This window comes from Erpetoichthys calabaricus, chromosome 12 (assembly GCF_900747795.2).
Source record: "Erpetoichthys calabaricus chromosome 12, fErpCal1.3, whole genome shotgun sequence".
Taxonomy (NCBI): Eukaryota; Metazoa; Chordata; class Cladistia; order Polypteriformes; family Polypteridae; genus Erpetoichthys; species Erpetoichthys calabaricus.
In genome coordinates, this window is record NC_041405.2 from 22,159,594 (window position 1) to 22,178,693 (window position 19,100).

The following is a 19,100-nucleotide window of genomic DNA, read 5'->3' on the forward strand; positions in this document are numbered from 1 at the left end:
GACTTGAGGCTGTAATTGCTGCCAAAGGTGCATCGACAAAGTATTGAGCAAAGGCTGTGAATACTTATGTACATGGGATTTCTGTTTTTTCATTTTTCATAAACTTGCAAAAACCTCTAGTAAACTTTTTTCACGTTGTCATTATGGGGTGTTGTGTGCAGAATTCTGAGGAAAAAAATGAATTTAATCCATTTTGGAATAAGGCTGTAACATAAGAAAATGTGGAAAAAGTGATGTGCTGTGAATACTTTCCGGATGCACTGTACATACTTCGGACATATCATCTGTGTCCATATATTCGATCTCTATTCACCTTTTAGTTATTTCTCCGAGTAATAATTTCTCTTTTTTTGCACTAATGTGATCTTTACTTTCTTTTGTTTTGACACTCGTTTTTTTCTGCTTTCATATTCTGTATCTTGCTCTGCATACATTTCGTGCCTCACGTTTTTTTTGAGTCTTTTGAATTCCAGTTTTCATTATCTCTAACCTGCTCTGCATGTGTTTGGCCCCCTCGTTTTTTAACCTCTTTATGACGTTTTACTTTGTTTTCTACTCTTTGTCTTTTATTTCTGACCTCGCTTTGTCCTGCTTTTTTTCAATGACTCCTGGTCCGTGGTGATTATTTTCCCTTTTTCGAGTAATAATTTCCGTTTGTTTGTGCTCCTGCGATCTTTACTTTCTTTTTTTATACTTTCTAATTTTCCTACTTTCATATTCTTTACATTTCTCCACATTTGTATCGCACATACATTTTTTTGAGCCTTTCGAACTCCACTGCTTTCATAATCTGCTCTGCATGTGTAAGTTTGTGAATGTGTTTATGAAGTTGCGAAAGCGAAAAGACTTTGTTTTCCACTCTTTGCCTTTTATTTCTGACCTTGATTTGTCTTGCTATTTTTTCAATTACTCCTGGTTTTGATGACTAATTACCTTCTCTTTGCGCTAATGCAATCTTTACTATCTTTTTTTTTTAATAGTGTAGCGACTGACGTAACAAAGTGTCACAAAAGTTCTATTTGAACAATCGCCGACTTCGTAACCCCAAACACAATTTTTAGCACCCTCTCCGACACCTCCTCCCCCGGGTCTCGCCCCCCCCCCCCCCTACCACATCAATCAATACCCCGCTATCAGTTTTCCATGCTGTACTCCTCCCTCCCTCAATTGGACCTAACAGTCACTTAAAACAAAAAAGGCTTCAACTTGGCTGGGACGCTACAATACTTTACAATTTTACTACTTTCATATTCTGTACCTTTCTCTGCATGTGTATCACGCCATCATTTGTTTGAGCCTTTCGAATTCCACTGCTTTAATAATCTCTTATCTGCCTTTTTTTCTCTCCAATGCTTTTGGGTCTCTTCTCTCCGCACTGCTCTTTCATCTAGAACGTATTGTCCTTATACGCTTTATATGTGCTGAGAGCACAGGGTCTGTGTGTGCTACGTGCATTTACATGTCTGAGTGTTTTGCTGGCTGGCCGCGCTCATATTTGATAAGAAGGGCGTGTCTTGCAAGAATCTCATGTTCCACGACCATGCGAGATGGCTCTGGGACAATCTCTTGGCACCAAGTCTCATGTTTACGGTCCCCGCGAGACTCTCCGTGGCCAGTCTTTTTTGTCTCGCGGGTCTTTTATATGTCTTCCGAGAAGATCACGTATCGTCGCCCTGCTTTTCTTTCCAGGATTTTTTTTTTATAATAGAGAGATTAAACATATGGTGCACAAGAGTAGGTCAACCTGTAACAAACTACTGAGCCCCACTGACATTTTGTAGTATCGTGGGGTGATCACCAAAACTGGATAGCTGAAGATTGGAAACATCAAGTAGTCTGACGAATCTTGATAAAATCAAGGTGTAAGGACTGCTTTATTGGCACACTTGAGTCCTCCTACTATCAATTCATTGTGTACCTACTGTAAGCATTGTTCATGTCCATTTGCCGCCCCTTTAAGAGCACGGCCCACCCATTAACAAAGAGATACTTCCAGCAGAGACCCGGGTTCGCTTCCCATGTCCTCCCTGCATGGAGTTTGCATGTTCTCCCCGTGTCTGCGTGGGTTTCCTCCGGGCGCTCCGGTTTCCTCCCACAGTCCAAAGACATGCAGGTTAGGTGGATTGGCGATTCTAAATTGGCCCTAGTGTGTGCTTGGTGTGTGGGTGTGTTTGTGTGTGTCCTGCGGTGGGTTGGCACCCTGCCCAGGATTGGTTCCTGCCTTGTGCCCTGTGTTGGCTGGGATTGGCTCCAGCAGACCCCCGTGACCCTGTGTTCGGATTCAGCGGGTTGGAAAATGGATGGATGGATACTTCCAGCAGGTTAACATGCTACATCACAAAGCACAGCTCATCACTACCCTAAACGGTTACTCCAGTTGCTTGCACAGCCATCTGATCTATAGAAAGAATAGCACTTCTGGAATATGGCAAAAAGGGGGTCCTACCCGCTACTAGATAGTGTAAGTGTACCTTATAAAGTGATGACTGAGTGTATATTTTTTTGTAATTGGGAGTAAAGACAGCAGGATAACACACCATGGTCACAAAGCACTCATCATGTCTGCCTGATTTTATAAACAGTTACTCCCCTTACCTGCTGTAAAGGACAGCCGGGTCCCATGCCCGGCAGGGACGCCTCTACTACATCTGTTCCGGGGGAGCAGCCATGGACTGTTCAATACCTCCCCCAGGACGCTTGGTGGCAGCCTCCCTGGCAGCCAATGATTCCCCAGCCCGGCGCATGGCTCCATGGGAGATGGAGTCCTTCACAGCCTGGTTGGGGGCTCGGATGGCCGCCAGGGGGAGCTGCGTGGAGTCAGCAGCCTGGCTGGTCATACCTTCAGCCCCACCCGGAAGGGCAATTAGGACCAGGTGTCCAAGCACCTGGACCACTTCCGGGTGGGATATAAAAAGGGCCAGCCACCACCACTCAGGGAGCCAGAGTCGGGAGGAAGAGGACTAAGCCTGAGGAGGAGGAGGAGGAGTAGGAGGAGGAGGAGGGGATGGTGGTAGTGGTGGTGCTGCTGCTGCTGCTGCGGTGGAGAGAAGTGTGGTTTGTTGTATTTGAAGTGCTTTTGGGACTGTGTTGGGCCTGTGGGACACGGGGAAGGCGTGCCCCACGGCTGAAGATAAAATAAAAGTGCATTTTATTGAAGTACGTGCCTCTGCGTGAGTCTGTGCCGGGTCGGGCGCTATATAGCACCTTTTACACTGCACACTCACCTGATCCATACTCAGGGAGAGGTGAAGAAAACATGTAGCCAGCAATCAAGTGACAATAACGGAACAGAATTTGTAGGCATACATTTAATTTTGCTCAAATTACAATTGAGTAATTTTATCACAGATATTTTACCATAGGCAGAATGGTAGTGCAGAGCTGTCATTCCTGACTCCCACTGCCAGGTTCTGCATGGAGTTTTTATGGACACAGTTGGAAACTTATTAAGGGTAAACTTCATACAAACATTATTCAAATTTCTCCTTTACACAGAATTCCATAAACCCTTGGAATAAGCTTCCAAGAAATGCGGTAGACCGCAGGACTTGAGGGACTTTCAAAACTAGAATTGATGTTTTTTAAGAAGAATTAAGTGGATAGGACTAGAGGGCTTTGTTGGGCTGAATGGCCTGTTCTTGTCAAGATCGTTCTTATGTTCTAATATTCTAATGTTCTCCCTGTGTGTGCTAGTTGTTTGCAGGCTATGTGTGTGCTTAACCTCTCTCCACATACATGTCCAATGTTACAGGCCACAGCAGGCAAGATCTTTGCTTAGCTTTTGTGGCACACCAGGCCTGTTAAGAAAGCAGATTTAACAGTGATGCAGCCATCCAGCTGCACAAACCCCCACATGCATTCCAAACTAAGTGACTGAACTCCATGTTGTACCAGGAACTGCTCGTACTTCATCTGATGACAAAAGTGTAAGTCAGCGTTGCACTGACATCTCTCTCCAGAGGTCCCTCTGCAGACTTCTTGAGCCAGAAGGCACAAAATGGACACAAGCAAGAACAAACACCTATAATTCAAGGGATGACACCTAAGATGGACAGAAGAACCCACCTATTAGTAGACACTAGCTTTGTACCTGGAAGTGACTCTAATCCAATCAGAAGGTTCAACATTCCTTTAAAACTCTTTGCACCATCCTGAAGAAGGTGGCTCTCTAATCACTGAACTCCCTGGTTACTCTCTCTGGGCAAAATCTTAGGGATTCTCTCTGCTCTCCAAAATGACTGAAAACATCGGAATCCTGATCTCTGAACCTAAAAGTTAAAAGCTACCCCTTCCATGAGGAGCTGAAAAGGTGAAATTCTCTTCTCTTCTCTTCGTGAGTCTGAAAGCTGAGATCCAGTGTGCCAAGCTAAGCACTGAGCCCTGTCTGCTTAACAGCACCCATTATTTCAAGAAGGGAACTTGGGCCAGAGTCAGTAATGCCTTTTCCCTATGAAGTGGCAAAAGAAAGCAGAAGGCAAACTAAGGAAGCAGCATCAGCAGCACAGCACTGACAAGGATCACACAGCAAAGAGAAAGAGTGCACTCTAACGTGTGAAGAATCTTCTTCTTGAACCCATAGCAAGAACAAAGCAACAACTCCACTCGACATCAGACATCCTCCATAAAGACTTGGTATCGTAAAAAATTAAAGATAAAGCAGAACTCTAAATACCAGCAAACAGCAAAGCCTATTTGTTATAAGTTTGTTTATCTACTCTGACTGCTTCCAGTCTTGTATGTCAACATATCTATGCAGTTATCACATTTCTATAATCTTTGTGTTTAATGATAAATTGTATTATTCAATTTCTAAACTGAATGTGCTTGAGTTACTTTGATATAAGGCTTTATTTACCCACCTCTTACAACAGAGAAAGATGGGTAAATAAAGTAGAAGCCTTGCCGAATTATTTGATTAATTACCATTATTTCTAAAGGCAAAATTGATAATTAATCTCACTATTATAATAAAAAAAGCTTGGGTCGAAACGTGATCTTCTCGGAAGACACTTTGACGTCCCACGAGACAAGGCAGTGAGACAAAAGGACAGCTGCTGTACAGGCTATTAAATGATCGATGCGCAGCACGACAAGCAGAACACGCAGCTCGGCAGCAACAAGCCAGCAGCTGATCCAACCACATCTCCTTACCATGCGTTCAGCCCCCCCCCCCCCCCCCCCCACAACACAGGTGGCAGAGACGCAAAGTGGCTGCCGCAGAGTGAAGCGAGGAGTGGGCAAAGCTCCCTAGTTAAGTTAAAAATTATTTTTCAGATCCCACATTATTAAGATATCCTCCTGCATGGCCGTCTTATTGATAATTAATCATCAAAAATTCCTACACCCCATTGATTAGTGGAGGCCACCAGATGTCAGAGACAATGACAAGATTTTCTACAGTTTGATCTAACGACACAGAAAGAGGCACTGCACAGGTGTGAGTAGAGCTCTGTGACAGTTAGCACACACGCATGTTAACCAAGAAATCTGGGTGCGATTTCCACCTGTTAAATTTAGCTTCTTCTTTAATAAACAATGTCCCTCGTCACTTTTGTCAAGATCCCAATTTAAAATACTTCCAAATAGAAGGAAAAATCAAAAATATTGTATACAAAACAGCTTTCCAATACTAACAATAGCTGTGCACTAAATGTAACAAGTGTCACACACGTGCGCATGGGAGGCAGCTAAAGGGCTCGAGGGAAGGTAGTTCCGAGGCATGCCGGGATGTGGCAGAGTGCACTGATTCTTTTTTTCCCTTGCCTGTAGACCACTCCCGGGATATCTCACCTGGCTCTCATGACGTCACTTCCGGGACCGAGCCAACGGAAGAAGACCTTACCGGCTCCGGCCCCTGTGATGACACCTCCGGGCTCGAATCAATGGCAGATGAACCTGAGCCAGACCCATATGACCTCACTTCCTGTCTTCCCCTTTAAAAGTCTAACCGTTTTCCCTATGTGTCAGTCTTGTTGTGGACTCTGTTGTAAGCACATCCGTGCTCTTTATTTGAACATTCGACTTTGCAGCCAGGATACCTCATTATACGAGTGGCTGCCCCAAACCTTTATCTGTGTGATGTCTCGTTATTGCGACACAAGTTTAGGGGTAATGGTGTTTGATAATACAGTATATTGTGTATAATTACTTTTATCTTTCTACCTTTTCACTTTCTCACCTGGGCAATGCCAGGTAAGTAAAATATAAGACTGATGTCCACCCATTCATTTCCTGAAATTACTTTAGATCCCCACATTTCCCACCACCTTTCACTGGTACCAATACAGTAAAGAGTTATGGCAACAACAGTCTAACAATCTCATTTAGCCCTGAACAGAATATCAGTTTATTGTAATGGACACCCACATTCACTGTGACCTGGCCATTTTGAAATTTACAAGCACAACATAAAACAGTGTCTTTGAATTGTAGGAGACAACTGAAGTCCCAGAAGAAAAATTATACGAAGTCCACACAAAAGGTTGCAATGGTCCATGCAGCCTATGGTAGCAATGCTAACCAATCTGATGTCATTTCTATAACCATCAAATTGAGAACTGTGTCCTAAAACTGTAAAATTTACTGTAACGTGTTCTGTGTTGTGTGTGGATGTGTATGAGTGGGGCTTGTCTTGTACAGGTGCCCTGTGCCTTTAGAACAGACATGGGATTAAGCAGGTTTGAGAGTGCTGTGTGGCATTTGACAAAGCAGGATTTTCATGGGTGGTGCAAGTGTGACACCTTGTGGTAGACGGTTGAAATTTACACTGCAGTTTTGCATTATTTGCGTGGTTGTCTTAAAATACTATACAGCATATTAGCATATATTTAAAAACAAAAACCGTCCTATACATCCAGATTCAGAACTCACTTACTTGGCGAATATTCAAGGGGTTACCAGATTCATAGTTGAAGCATCTACCTTGAAAGGAAAATGATAGATATTTATGAATAATGTGTGTACACAAAAATTAAGGCAAACATGGTTTAATTACACACCAACACTTACTGTATATTCACTTTTACATTCGTTACTGATAAATATTTTCATGATTACTATTTTGGCCACCCAGTAAATATTCATAGCCTTCTACGGGTAGCACCTTAAATAAAAAGTACTCAAGCATTATTATTATCAGATGTTATTATAATCATAATTACCAACGTAACAATAGACTGCATGGCAATAACCCCTGGGAAAATTGGAAATTAAGGTCAAAGCTGTCTCACGTTCGGTTAAGACTACAAAATGACATCAAAAATTCAGAATCAATATTTCCAAGACGGGACAGTTAACTTTGTGAGCTGGAATGTTAAAGGCCTGAATCACGAATTAAAAAGAAAGAAAGTATTCTCTCACCTAACAGGTCTAAACACTAAAATAGTATTTTTACAGGAGACCCACTTATTAAGCAAGGATCAGTTCCAGCTGCAAAAACACTGGACTGGCCAAATGTTCCATTCCAGCTTTACAAAAAAAAAATAGAGGTGTGGGAATTCTTATCCATAGAACAGTCTCATTTGTAGTATCAGATGTTGTATCTGATCCTGAAGGGAGATACATGATTGTTATGGGTAATTTATTTAATTTTAAAGTGATTTTGATAAATGTTTATGCACCTAATGTGGAAGATAGGGACTTCATCCAAAATGTAGCAATCACCAACACAAACAGAGACAAAATCATTGACCATAAAAATGTAATGCACACATTTAGAGACTACTATAAATCCTTATATTCTACTGAGTTTAAAGAAGACAAGACACAATCTAATGTATTTCTGTATGCATTAGAGATACCACAAATAGATACTCTTACTGCAGAGGAATTTGATAAACCGTTGGCACTATCAGAATTATTAGATGCTATAAAGTCACTTCAGAGTGGGAAAGCAGCAGGCCCCGATGGCTACCCTACCGAATTTTATAAGAAGCTCTCCACTCAGCTAACTCCCCTCCTATTAGCAACATTCACAGAAGCTAGAAACAATAAAATTCTACCTCAAACTTTTCGCCAAGCATTAATCACTGTCCTTCCTAAACAAAATAAGGACGTATTACAATGCGCATCATACAGACCAATTTCACTTCTGAATAATGATGTTAAGATACTCTTCAAAGTCCTAGCTATAAGGATGGAGAAAGTCCTGCCTTCGGTAATATCACAAGATCAAACTGGATTTATTAAAGGCCGACACTTAGCGTCCAATCTTCCACACCTGTTTAATATAATATATTCACCCGCAAAGTCAAACATCCCAGAGATTTTATTATCCTTGGATGCAGAAAAAGCATTTGATATGATTGAATGGAGCTACCTTTTCAATACATTGGAGAAATTTGTGCATGGATCAAACTACTGTATACCAAACCAGAAGCTTCAGTTTGTATTAACAACATTACTTCCGACTACTTTAAACTAGAACGTGGTACTAAACAAGGATGCCCCTTGTCACCACTACTTTTTGCAATCACCATTGAGCCACTGGCAGTTCACTGTTGAAATGCTTATGAGATAAAAGGGATTATCAGAGAAGGACTTGAACAGAAAATTTCTCTATATCCAGATGATATGGTACTGTATATATCAAACCCAAAAAATACTGTGCCTGCTGTCTTAACAGCACTAACAGAATTTCAAAAGATTTCTGGTCTCAGAATTAATTTGACTAAAAGTGTGCTCTTTCCAGGGAACTCTCCAGCACACAATATTAGATTGGACACCTTCCCTTTTATCATTGCAGATCAGTTTAAATACTGTATCTAGGGGTAAACATCTCAAGTAAACATAAAGCTCTTTATCAACAAAATTTCACTGTCTGTATGGAAAAAAATAAGCAAGACTTGCATACATGGTCAACCCTCCTAAATTTTCTGATATTCTAGTTTAGCATACTCTCAGCAGCCACTTTTTAGAAACATCTACTCTACTCAAATCAGAACATACCACACTTATTGCCATGCATAATTTGTGGTAGCCATTCTTAAGCCCCCATCAAAATTAGCATCTCACCACAGGACCACGGTTGGAAGGGTATTTTAGGTGGTAGGACAAAACAGCGGTTACACCAATGCTGTTGTTCTTGATACAACTGCATTAAAACCATACCTACTACCATAACACTATGTGAGTGCCGCTGTTCCAATTTCATCCTCTCAAAAGTAGTTAGCTAGCAATGTTAAAACAAAGCAAATAAATGACATCTGCATTCATTCAGGTGGATGTTTTAGGGGTGAACTCCGCTAGAAGAAACAGCTAGTGCAATGCAAAAGTTTACTCGCACAAACTACTAACCCACTTACTGTACAGAATCTGAAGAGGTGCAGCATGCTTTACTTCTGTGTTGTAAATAGTTCCAAATCTAATTTGCAGGTCTTAAAGTTAAAATATCAGTGTAAAACTGATTAATAAATGTTGCTTTTAATAACCAAATGTAAAAATTCAGAAAAAATGACATCCCTTATATGATTAATACAGAACATAACAACGCAAACATAGCAAAGCTTATTTCAGTCGATTAAGTCTTCAGATTTCAGTAAATGTGATTGAGTGTATTGATGTAGTGGACTGGAAACCCATCCAGAGTTGGTTCCTATATTAAGCCAGTGCTGCAACAAGTCCTACCACCGTTTCATTGGATTAGGAGAGTTGAACAAAATAATAAATTAAATGTTTGTCAAAAATACTTTATCCTAATATCCAGATTAGAAGACACTAAAGAGAACACAGTGCTCAGATCCAAATTTCCCTTTGTAACTGAGCGAAAGGGTATAAATTATAACATCCAGATAATTTTGGGTATCTACTCTGGCCATTTTAACAAGAATAGAACTATACAACTATACATAGTATTGTATAACATACTGTATTTATTAAAAAGAAACAAGAATAGAAGATTTTCTGAATACTGAAAATACGTTATTAATTTCTCTCAATTGCCAAAATACAGTGTAACAGGCGGCCGGGTCCCATGCCCGGCCAGGACGCCCCTTCTACATATGTTCTGGGAGAGCAGCTATGGACATCTCACTACCTCCCCTGGGACGCTTGGTGGCAGCATCCCTGGCTGACGATGGTGCCTCAGTTTCCCGCAGGGTTTGATGGGAGATGGAGTTCTCCACAACCCTGTGGGGAGCTGGGGTGGCCGCCAGGGGGTCCTGCATGGAGCCAGGAACCCACCTGGACATCTCTGGAGCCCCACCCGGAAGTGCAATTAGCCACAGGTGATCAAACACCTGGAGCACTTCCGGGTGGGCTATAAAAAGGGCCAGCATCCACCACTCAGAAGTCAGAATCGGGAGGAAGAGGACGAGGTTGCCTGGGAGGACTGGTGGTGCCAAGGTGGAGAGAAAAAGTGTTGTTTGTGCTGTATTAAGTGTTTGAGGAGCTGTGTTGTGGCTGGAGGGATTACGGGGAAGACGTGCCCTCCAGCTGAAGAGAAATAAAAAGACTGTTTATTTTACATGTGCCTCTGCGTAAGTCTGTGCCGGGTTGGGCGCTATATAGCGCCATATTACAACAGTTATTCCTACCTTCCTATTACTACATTCAAAAACTATAAAGTTACAATGGGCCAGTAATGATCTCAGCAGCACTAATAGCAACATACAGTAGGAAGCAAACCCTATGGATGAAGCGCCATTGCAATGTACAATCACACACACACAAGCAGAAAATTCATCAGGGGTGTTGTGGGTAACAACTATTACTATTACTATTATACCAGTAAAATCCCCAGGAAGAAATACACAATTTCCCATCATTACCATTACTATAAATAAAGTATCAGTTTAGCTTTAATGCTTTATTAGTAATAACCTTTAGAAATACGGCGACCTCATGGAGCAGACACTTTTTAGAAACATCAGTGGTGCAGAGGTAGTCCTTCTGCCTCACAGTAAGGAGACCAGGGTTTGTGTCCTGGGTGCTCCCTGTATGGAGTTTTCATGGTCTCCTTGTGTCCATTTGGGTTTCCCCAGAATACTCCAGTTTCCTATCATGGTCCCGAGACATGAAGGTTAGGTGGATTGCTGATGTTAAATTAGCCCTGGTGTGTGTTTTTGTGTTTACCCTGCAATGGACAGGCGCCTCATCCAGGGATTGTTCCTGCCATGCACAATCATTTCTGGGATAGGCTCCAGTTTTCCGACACCCTTGCTTTGGATAAGCAGGTTTAGAAGATGAATGGATCTTCTGGAGCTTAAACCTAATTCCGACCTTGTCGCTGGCTGTGCTTACAATGCGTGAAACTACCCAGTGACATACAGGGGCTGTTTACTGTTCAAGGCACTGTGCTGTAGACATATCAAGCAATAGCACAGCAAATGAGTAAATGTCAGTTCAATGTGTGAACAGACATGTGTAAATGATTAATAATGTAAGATATCACTAAACAAAACAAAGATGCGCTGTATATGATACAAATGTGCCCATTGAAATACACAATATATGCATTTAATCGCAAATATTTCTTCTACATTTGATGTTAACACAAGAAGTGCCTTCAACAGTATATGAGAAAAAAACCAAAATGAAGAATTTTATGATGAAAAAAACCTCTAAAGTTTATAAAATAACCATTGTCACCATCAACAAATAACTGGGTTATATACAACTGTATATGTTGCAAAATTCATTAACTACTCATTTACTTTGCCATCGAGTTCAAGTCCAGCGGTTGTCCTATTATATATTTAAACATTGGTACAAGTATAAAAAGACTATTAAGCAATCAACAATTGTGACATGTGTAGTTCAGTGATTGGAGCTGCCATCACAGTTTCAAAATGCTGGTTTTAAATCCATTGAATCCATTATTCTAATAAAGGGTGTAAATGTATACAAATTTTTGTCTTTCAAATGCTGGAGGCAAGGTCACACTTTGTGGGTTTTGCTGCTATATAATAATGATGAACATCCATCCATCCATCCATTCTCCAACCCGCTGAATCCGAACACAGGGTCACGGGGGTCTGCTGGAGCCAATCCCAGCCAACACAGGGCACAAGGCAGGGACCAATCCCGGGCAGGGTGCCAACCCACCGCAGGACACACACAAACACACCCACACACCAAGCACACACTAGGGCCAATTTAGAATCGCCAATCCACCTAACCTGCATGTCTTTGGACTGTGGGAGGAAACCGGAGCACCCTAATGATGAACATATAAAACTAATTCCATCTATCCCTTTTTCAGGCTTTTTAACGTTCGGGTTTGTGGGAACTTAGTTTTTATCCCGGCATCTTTGCGAGAATTATGGAAGAAGTCCGGGCCAGTGTGTCTGTTAATTAACAACTTTAAAGTGGCCCAGTGTTATTCAGTGTGGGTCTCTGACTGTGTCAATAAAGCGGGTCTTATTCAGAAAGCGGATGCCACTTGAGACGGCCTTCCCCTCACTCAAACACTAACCTTAAGGTCAATAAAATAGGTCCCTGTTGTTAAAGTCACTATTTTAGGGCTAAAATGATAACAGAAATGTGAAACCTACTTATATACCTAATTTTAATTATTGTGAAACAACCAAGTGGAGTCTGCTTTCTGAACAAGAGCTCGATAAACTAATCTAGCTGAGTGAGTCACGAAAAAACGCAAAGCAAGGGGTTAGCGTAAAAACTGTCAGTATTTTAATCAAACCGTAAATGCTCTGAAGGTACTGTACTAACAACTTTTAGCTATTATGTGTAATTTAGCCCGGTACGTTTATGGTATCAGTACCCCTTTGGAGAAACGAGTGTGATTTCAACCGGTAAATAAAATAAAACTAAAGGGCAGGTGGAGTTTGTACCTCTAAGTGAAGCGAGCACGAGTAGGAACAGGAAAAATAGCGCAGATCGTGTCCAGCAAGTCAATAGTGGTTGAGAAACACTGATGTTGCCTACATTTCTGTCAATACTAAACAGTACACTGCTTAAAAATCCATTATTTTAAAAGTATCGGTAGTTGCCAAGACAAGTTGTCCTACCATGTCGTCTTTGAGTCTCTGTATGTCTTCTTTTGCAACGTTTCTCGACTCTAAAAATTAAAAAAATGGCTTTCTCCATGATGAACTTTATATGTGAAACTGTGCAGTGACAGATTTTTTTTTAATATCATATAATCCTGATACAAAGCCCTTATGTGAGGCCCGTAACAGTATCAAGGGGTGCGCATGGAATAGTTTCTGGTGTGCACGCGCAAGTATCATTCGCACTCTTGACACTATCTGGTGCGCACTTGAAAGTATCTGGTGCTCACTTGTTACTATCTGGTGCGTACCAGAAAAATCCCCACAAAAAAAATTACACAATGTCCCCTCTGGGGCTCCATAGTCTCGCTTATTGTCCAAAATGTTTCCAGGGCAAGATCCAACCTGCGAATGCTGCAATCAAGTCCCAGCCTCACTGGGTCACATGTTTTGGGCCTGCACCAAATTAGCATCATTCTGGACCAAAATGTTTAAGTGCCTTTCAGACAGCCTTGGTGTCACAATCCCTCCTAATCCAGTAACAGCTGTGTTTGGTGGGCTCACAGAGGGGCTTAAAGTGGAGAAGGACAAACAAACTGTGATTACCTTTACTACACTATTGGCACGTAGACTTATCTTACTCAACTGGAAGAATCCTAACTCTCCTCTTTAAAGTCAATGGGTAACTGATGTTATATATTGTTTGAAATTGGAAAAAATCAAATTCTCACTTAGAGGATCTGTGCAGAAATTTTTCCAAACCTGGCAGGATCTGATCAATAACATTCTAGAATAAGCTTTTAAAGCACAGAGGAAGCAGATTCTCTCCTCATTCCTTTTTCTTCTCCATTTATCTATATTCACTTATTAATTTATCTATTTACTTATTTTTACTAGGTTTAAGTTTTATTCTCTGTGGTGGGCTAGCGCCCTGCCTGGGGTTTGTTTCCTGCCTTGCGCCCTGTGTTGGCTGGGATTGGCTCCAGCAGACCCCCGTGACCCTGTAGTTCAGATATAGCAGGTTGGATAATGGATGGATGAAGTTTTATTCTGCTGCCCATGCTCTCTTTCTCAGGGATGGGGGTTGATTTGTTTTCAATCCTATTCTTGTAAAATTGATCTATTTGTATGGAATGTTGTGTGATTTCAATAAAATCAATAAAATTAATTTAAAAAAATGTCATCACTTTAAGGTATGTGTGTGTGTGTACTTTCAGCTAACAAATGTTTCAGCAGAAGTGTGTCAAGAACGCTATGGGGGCTCCTTTATACCAAAAATATGTCTGCATAATGTCTGACTGTAACTGTGAGTTTTCTTTCTTTTTAATTTTCTTGCTTTATAGTCATTCCGGTGTGTATGTTCAGACCAAAGTGTGTATGTATATTTATTTATTTACTTATCTACCTATATTTATTTGTATACTATATTGTATTATATTATATATTTATTTATTTAACAAGCTTCTGTAGAAAGCCAAATTTCATCCTGGAGACTAACACAGTTCTATCTATCTATCTATCTATCTATCTATCTATCTATCTATCTATCTATCTATCTATCTATCTATCTATCTATCTATCTATCTAGTATATATATATATATATATATATATATATATATATATATATATATATATATATATATATATATATACAGTATATATACATATTTACTGGGGTGGGCAAAAGTAGGTTTACAGTTTTGAGTATGTGAAACAGAGTTTCTAGTATTATTATTTATGTATTAATTATTGTATTATTTATTTAAATTATTTGTCTTCTTCTTATTATTATTATTAAAATGTGTTTGAGTGTAGCAATCATAACCTGAAAGTCTTTTTCCATATGAACAACTGTAAACCAACTTTTGCCCACCCTTTATATAAATCCTACCTGGTTCCTTTTAATCTTCCTCTTAAGCTTTATAGTTGAATATGCAATGATATGGTCCATTGTGAAACATCATTGGTATATAAAAAAATGAAAACAAATGGGAAAACGTTAATCAAATGCTGCCTTTAACTTTGACTAATTCTTAACAGTGCCACTTGCATTTGTTACGCACGTAGCTGGAAGAAGAGCAAGACCTTCTTTGCTTTTTACTGTATCTATTGAAGTGCCCTTCAATAGTCTGCAAAACAGAAAGTTTGTATATAAAAATATATTTTGTTTTATATATAAGAACTTGTGGGAAAAAAGATAATTAATTTAGTCACAAGTACAGAATCCTGAATATTATAAAAAGCCATACACTGTGTCCACTTTGTCCATCTGTTTGCAGTCATCTTGTACACTAACAGCTCCAAATTTATGTAGATACACCATGTATTAATAACGCTGTTTTCATTGGACCTGTGTGCAATAATCCTAATTTATAGCTTGAAGTTTTTTGGATAAACAGAAAAATAAATCAACCAATCCATACTCATTTAAGAGTTCATACTAATTTGAGCTATTTCACTATCTTTAAAATTAAATTAGGAACCGTTCTAAATCAAGGTCCAATACATTTTCAAAAAAGTTCCTTATACTGTAACAGTAAAACAGTATCCATCCATTATCCAACCCGCTGAATCCGAACAAAGGGTCACTGGGGTCTGCTGGAGCCAATCCCAGCCAACACAGGGCACAAGGCAGGAACCAATCCCGGGCAGGGTGCCAACCCACCGCAGGACACACACAAACACACTCACACACCAAGCACACACTAGGGCCAATTTAGAATCGCCAATCGACCTAACCTGCATGTCTTTGGACTGTGGGAGGAAACCGGAGCACCCGGAGGAAACCCACGCAGACACGGGGAGAACATGCAAACTCCACACAGGGAGGACCCGGGAAGTGAACCCAGGTCCCCAGGTCTCCCAACTGCGAGGCAGCAGCGCTACATTTTATAAAACAGCCAATGAAGATATTTAAAGAGAACCTGTGCCTTCTGTCTGACAGGAGCCCCTCCAGCAGTCCTTGTGGATATTTTTATTTGTTTCTGTGATTACTACTAAAGTCCATCCATTTTATTTAAATCCTGTCATTTGGAATGTGTAACATCTAGGATTGTAAAAAGGACCAGAAAGTTTAGCAGATTTAGAACATGATTTGGTTGCCAGAATCCTTTTGGCTACTTTTACCATTATTAAATGTTTCTGTCATTTCACATGTCAGATTTCTTCATTCTCTTCTTCTCTAATTATTTCCTGCCAAAATACCCAAATCATTTAACTCACAGAATAAAAAACAAGACACATAAGGTGAACACATATTTGTGGATATTTTTCAGACACAGATGCGAACACTCGCTCGACTCCCTCCCACTTACAACACTAAGGACATCCCAAGCTTTACATGATGACTGACAAGTTCCTACTCACACGTTCATTTTTGGGCGCAGAGGTGTTACTGGCCCTTTAAGAAGCGTGATGATGTCATGGAACTACACCCATGCGATGGCAGCTTGTAGAAACTTCTAGAAAACAACACCCACTTGCTCAAGTGTCACTTGGTATGTTACTGATTCAGTAAAACAACTGTTTAGATTTGGTCACTAACCATTTAAATATATCCACTGACACCGAATCATCGACTTTTACCCCCTGTTTTATTTTTAAGCGCGTTAAATTTCCATACTTTCAATAAAAGCTGACACATAACGTTTTCAAACCGGATCAAACCGGTTTTTCCAGACAATTTAGGTGCCTAAAAACACGCCTGTTCGATTCGCCTTTAACCTAAATCACCGATAAAGACCTTATTGCCTGACGAAACGAATGTCTCTCCTAGTGAATAATCACGCCTAAAAAACGTGTCTTTTGTTGACATATGTAGATGTTATGATGCCGCACACTCTGTGTTGACATGTTTGAAATCTAGCGGGAATCTCCCGAAGCCACGGGATGCGCCACCTTCCAGTGGGCACAGAACAGGAGCAGCGCCATCTTGAGTGTGGCAGGCTTGGCGTCACTCAGACCACGCCCACCAGTGCGAGTGCGGGCAGTGGGGCGGCAGGCTCTCCGGCGGGGACTGTCCGTCATCTGTAAAGGCTCCGATAGCACGTTCCTAAAAATTATTTAGCAAAAAAGAGGTATAGCTTAAAGTTTAGCAATGTATACTACTATAGTTACTTACAGCGTTATGGTTTATAATAAAATAAACATTTATAAAATACGACCCGTTTGTCAAATGTAAAATTAAGCGTAATAATTCAAATGAGTACAATGGGATTAGCGCTACTAGAGCGGCAAGGTGGCGCAGTGGCTAAACCCAACGTCTAAATGGATTTTATTAGGTTTTCTTACAATATCCCCAAGGATGTACACATTAGGTTATCTGATGATTCCAGCTTAGCCCATATGTGTGCCCTGTGATGGACTGGTACTCTGCATAGTGCTACTGGGATAGACCCCTACAGAAACCCCACACTGGATTAAGTAGGTTTTGGAATTGTACGATTAGAACAATTTTTATGACTCTCAGCTCCAGAGTCCTTACATTTGAATTCTTATCCAGCCACTGTGCCTTAGAAATCAGTCAAAGATCATTTATGAAAGTTATCCTGAGACAGTATATTCTGTGACAAATCTGACCTTGCTCTTTTTCTTTTTGTAACTGTTTTGCATATCTTCTGTTCTGTTTTTAATAAAGTGAATGTGTGGAAGCCACTAGTCTACCCATCTGTCTGTATGTTGGTGTTATTACCTTATTTAGTAAATATCATTATCCAAGGACACTTCCAAATCATACCATAATGTTTATAATGAATGATAAGAAAGTACACAGTAACAGAGAATGAAATTCAGATTCACAAGAATTGTAATACAGGCAGTGTGGTGTAGCAATTAAGTCTTTGGACTTCAAACCCTGCGATTGTGGGTTCAAATCCAAGTTCACTTGACCTGCCTGCACTCCAATTGGAAAAAGAAAAAGAAATGGAACCAATTGTATCATAAACGTTGTAAATTGCCTTGGATAAAGGTGTCAGCCAAAAAAGTATACCAGCTTCAGGAACCGATTCTAAACTACAACACAAGGAAAATCACAGATGCTTCATGATTGATGAGGTTGGTACAGAGAGTCTAAGCGATGCTCGACATAGGCTGGGGATTTTAGGTATGGCACCTCATTGTAATGTATTTTATGATAGTCCAGTTGATTGATAATAGATACAATTATAATTTTTGTACTTTCTAATACATCCATCCATCCATTATCCAACCCGCTATATCCTAACTACAGGGTCACGGGGGTCTGCTGGAGCTAATCCCAGCCAACACAGGGCGCAAGGCAGGAAACAAACCCCGGGTAGGGCACCAGCCACCACAGGGCACACATACACTAGGCCAATTTATGATCGCCAATGCACCTAACCTGCATGTCTTTGGACTGTGGGAGGAAACCGGAGCACCCGGAGGAAACCCACGCAGACACAGGGAGAACATGCAAACTCCACACAGGGAGGATCCGGGAAGCGAACCCAAGTCTCCTAACTGCAAGGCAGCAGCGCTACCCATCGTGCCGACCCTTTCTAATAAAGTGCATGAAAAATTGTCAATGACTATTATTGACCTTAATTTGCTATGCATTGTGACACAGTGTTTAAGGCTTTGGATATGGGTTCATATCCTGCTACTGACACTGTGTGACCGCGGGCAAATCACTTTGCCTGTCTGTGTGCCAACTGGAAAAACAAAAGAATTGCAACAAATTGTATCTCAATTGTTGCAAATCGCCTTGGATAAAATTCTCAGTCAAATAATAAATATTTGGCAGGTGATTTTAGATAGATAGATAGATAGATAGATAGATAGATAGATAGATAGATAGATAGATAGATAGATAGATAGATAGATAGATAGATAGATAGATACTTTATTAATCCCAATGGGAAATTCACATTCTTCAGCAGCAGCATAATGATACAATAAATAATATTAAATTAAAGAATGATAATAATGCAGGTGAAAAACAGACAATAACTATGTATAATGTTGAATGTTAACGTTTACCCCCCCGGGTGGAATTAAAGAGTCACATAGTTTGGGGGAGAAACGATCTCCTCAATCTGTCAGTGGAGCAGGACAGTGACAGCAGTCTGTTGCTGAAGCTGCTCTTCTGTCTGGAGATGATACTATTAAGTGGATGCAGTGGATTCTCCATAAT